Source organism: Phalaenopsis equestris, unplaced genomic scaffold (assembly GCF_001263595.1).
Source record: "Phalaenopsis equestris unplaced genomic scaffold, ASM126359v1 Scaffold202704, whole genome shotgun sequence".
In the NCBI taxonomy this organism is placed as follows: Eukaryota; Viridiplantae; Streptophyta; class Magnoliopsida; order Asparagales; family Orchidaceae; genus Phalaenopsis; species Phalaenopsis equestris.
Genome location: NW_018222386.1, coordinates 34789 through 39414, shown reverse-complemented (window position 1 = coordinate 39414; position 4626 = coordinate 34789).

The window sequence follows — 4626 nt, the reverse complement described above, 5'->3', positions numbered from 1 at the left end:
GAAATTTATTTCTGAAGCTAAGACTTATTTTTGGGATGACTCATTTTTATATAAACAAGGAAATGATCTAATTATTCGAAGATGTGTACCATTAGAAGAAACTTATGAAATTATCCAAAAATGTTATAATTCTGATTTTGGGGTACATTTTGGTGTTGATAAAACAACATAGAAAGTTTTACAATCTGGATTATATTGGCCTACAATTTTTAGGGTTGTTAATGCTCATATCAAAACTTATGATAGATGTCAACGAGTAGGCAATATTTCTAGAAGACATGAGATGTTCCTCAATTATATGCTAGAAGTTGAAATATTTGATGTTTGGGGATTAGATTTCATGGGACCATTTATACCATCTTTCGAAAATTTATAGAATCTATTAGCAGTGGACTATATATCCAAATGGATAAAAGCTGTTGATTTACCTCGATGTGATGCTCAAAGTGTTGCAAAATTTTTGAAAATGAACATATTTTGTAGATTTGGGATGCCGAGAGTTAACATTACTGATGAGGAAAGTCATTTCAGAAATACCATAATGAAGAAGTTATTAAAAAAATATCATATAAATCATAGGATTGCTACTGCTTATCATCCTCAAACAAGTGGTTTGGCTGAATTATCCAATCAGAAAATTAAAAGAATTATGAAAAAATCTATGAATGGAACAAAAAGGAATTGGTCAGTCAAACTTGACTATACTTTGTGGGCTTATAGGACTACATACAGAACTCCTATAGGAATGTCCCCATATAGGCTAATATTTGGGAAAACTTGTCACTTACCAGTTGAAGTTGAGCAAAAAACATATTGGGCGATTAAAAAGTTTAATTATAATTTGAAAGATGCTGGTGAGAAAAGATTATTGCAATTAAATGAGCTTGAATAGATAAGGAATGAACCTTATGAGAGTGCCGAGATTTATAAAGAAAAGATGAAGATGTGACATGATCGAAGGATTCTTACTAAAAATTTTTCAGTCAGGGCAACAAGTTTTGTTATATAATGCAAGCTTAAGATTATTTCCAAGCAAACTTAAATCCAGGTGGATGGACCCATTTTTTGTGATAAAAGTTTATCCTTATGGAGTTGTGTGTATTAAAGATCCCAAGTCTGAGAAAATATTTAAAGTTATTGAGCATAGACTGAAACCTTTTTTTATAGGGGATCGACATAAACTTAATGATGGAATGATGTTTGGTCAACTAAAATAAGCACTAGTTACGTCGGGTTGACGACGTAAAACCAAGCGCTTTGTGGGAGGCAACCCATAGTTATCAGAGTGTTTTTATTTTGATTTTTGTTTTGTGAGTGATTAAGAAAAGTGGGATAGTATTTTTGAAACTGTTATTTGTTAGGAAAGATTTTAAAACTTTATTTAGTGACTGAGACATGTTAGAATGAGTATTTGGATGTTAAATTGACTAGTGCAAAAATGTGCATTGGCGCTTAAGTGCGACAGTTTAAACACATGTGAGAAATTAATATTCTAGAAGGTTTAACCACCGATTAGTTTGTAAAAATGTGCCAAGGCAGTTTTTGAACATGTCTAGGAGTTATTGGAAGATTTAGGCATATAAATAGAAAGATTTTGTGAAGGAATTTCACCCCAGATCATTTCTAGCCCTAAGAGTCTAAGAGAAAGTGAGAATTAGAGAAAATGTCTTCCTGGGAGATGGATTTGAAGAAGAAGGAAGAAACCATGAGGAAGAGGTTCATTAGTCAAAGTGCACAATAGATGTATAACGGTTTCTTAGTTAATAGTATTGAAGGGATATCAGAGAAGATCAACAAAATTGAGAATACTATGGCTTTATTGGAGACCAAGGTACTAGAGTTGCATGCACATCTAGAGCATATTGGATGGAAATTGAAGATGCAATTTAGCCACACAAGTTATATAGAGGAAGCATATAAGGCGATGTTCATAAAGTAGAAGTGGATTAAAGAAGATAGTATTAGAGCTCGTCACCACCGTCCATTTTATCAACTCTATATTCCTAGAGAGACTAAGTGATTAATTCTTATTTTTAGTATTTATGACTTCTTATATGTGTTTAATTGTGAAATGATTGTTGTGTATTTGTATTTAAGAAAATTTTCTCATCCAAGACTATTTGGAGTGAGAATTAAGTGTTTAAAGGTATTTGTACTTGTTTGTGAATTAATATAAGTTTGTTTGTGTGAAATTTGTATTATTTTTAGCCTCAAATTAAAATAGTTATTATGGAAAATTTTGAGAGAGAGGGGAGTTATAGGAATTTGAAAATAGTTATTTATATGCTATGAGACCATTTAGGGGTGGTTTACTTAGGCAAATAGTGTATTTTACTTTAATTTAAAAATTTTGAAAATCGTGCATTGGCGCCTAAGCGCCACATCTCGCGCTGAAGCTTGAGCCAACCTTGAAAATTTTGAAAATCGTGCTCTAGCGCCTAAGCGCCACTTACCCGCGCTTAAGCGTCGGTTCATGAAAACCGGTTGGCGAATGATTAAAAGTGAAATTTTAGCCCGAAAATCACCATTTTTAATGCCACCGTCACATTCAACCACTCAAATTTGCGATTTTTTAGGGCTAGGGCACATCTAAAGTGAAGATTTCTTGGTCGAATTAAGTGAAATTTGCTAGATCCAAGGTCCTTGAGGTAAGAGCTTTACTTCTATACAAAATCTTGGATTTTCACTTATGTATTTTGAGCACATTTAGAGAAATTCAAAAATTCATTATTCATGGTGAAAAATGAGAAAAAAACTATGGAGATTGCATGGGAAGTGTAGTTTATACTCTGGAAAATTAGTTTAGTAATTTAGACTTGATTTTTGAAGTTATTTTTGGAATTTATAAAATTTGTAAAATGGCACCAAGAATGAAGAGGAGCAAAGAAAAGGGCCCTTTTGATTTGAGTAAATGTGTTAGTTCGAAGGCTCGGGATCGTTACAGTGATGCGTTGCAATCATGGGAACTGATTCAGGAGTGGTGTTTTAGGAATCCAGGTGGAGAAGTAGAGGATTTGATCGTTCACCGACAGTGGGAACGATTCTGCTATTTCTCCTCTGTGGCGGTTCTTTCTGTTGTTAGGGAGTACTATGCAAACAAGTTCTATGCAAACCTCCCTGAGGCTGAAGATAATAGAGTCATGGTTCGAGGAAAGTTTGTACCTTTTTCATTGGCACCGGAGGTAAACAACTTGGTTTATCATCTGCCACCTGATACGTTATATTTTTATGCAAATTATAGTTCGACTGAAGCGGAGTTAGACGAGATTATTTCTTACTTGACTGTTAGAAGAGAATTTTGGAAGATCACTAGTGAGAGGAGAGTCAACTTCCCAACTTCAAAGTTATGTGCACCTTCAAAAGCCTGACACTATTTTATTTTTGCTCGTCTGCTACCTACAAATCATCCCAGTGAAGTGACCAGAGAGAGAGCAGCGTTAAATTATTGTATCCAGGAAAGAAAGCTCATCAACATAGGAGCTTTGATTTATCAGACTATCATCAGTTCTGTCATACCGTTACAACTGCAGGTCTGAGATTTGCTTCCTTGATCTTTTCTTTGTGTGAGCAGGCTAGAGTTAAATATTATAGCTAGGAGGAAGTGTTGTTACCTCTAAAGCTCATCACTAAGGTGAATCTGAAAACTTATTTTGAGCATTCTATTAATGGCTGGTGAGGAGGATTTTTTAGGAGTTATGGAATGGAGATGTCCGCTGCTTCTACCTCTACTACTTCTACATCTAGACCATCTACCTCACGTGCTTCTACATCTAAAGCTGAGTCTACTGAGACCCAAGATCAATTATTGTAGAGGATGACGGATCATATTAATTTTACCGCTGATAAAGTTCAAAATTTAGAGCGTTTTGCAGAGCATACTGATATGTATAGTAGGAGAAAGAGTGATTATGAAGAGAAATTCCACTCATCTCTGGAGAACCTAATTAGAGGTGACCCAGGAGTGCAATTTCATCCATATCCTTGATATCCTGATTATGAGTCTGCAGAAAAGTGGTATAGCGGTGATTAAGAAGATGAGGAGTAGAATTGAGAGATTTTTATGTTTGTAATATGTTAGACTATGTGCTTTGGACTTGAGATTTTTGATGTGTTGTTTATTTTTATTTTGTGGACTACGTGGTGTGGTACTGCTACATTTGCATCTTTGTGATTATATGTACTATGTGTTGTGTTTTGGACTTTTGTATTTTATTATTATGATGTTTGTGTTAGTAGTTTGTTTTAAAATTCTAGGGTAGTAACTGTTGCAAGTTTTATGATTTAGTTAGCTTATAACTTAACTTAATTCTATGTCTTTTGAAAAGATGAAAATCTTGCTAACTTAGGTCTTAAATATTAAATTTTAGAAACTGCTACCCTGTATTTTTCTGTTATCATGTTTGTGAGTTTGTTTTTATGATGAGATTGTGAAGTCGAGTTAGTGTGTTAATTTGCTTTTATGTTTACACCCACTGTTAGAAGTCTATAGAATCTCTACATGTTGATTTGAAATGAAAATGTTAGAAAATTTGATAAAAGTTAATTTTACTCTTATTTTTAGTTTTATACTTGAATTATTAGGGTATAAAAACTCATGTTAGTAGTTATTTTAATTTTCATTCCTGC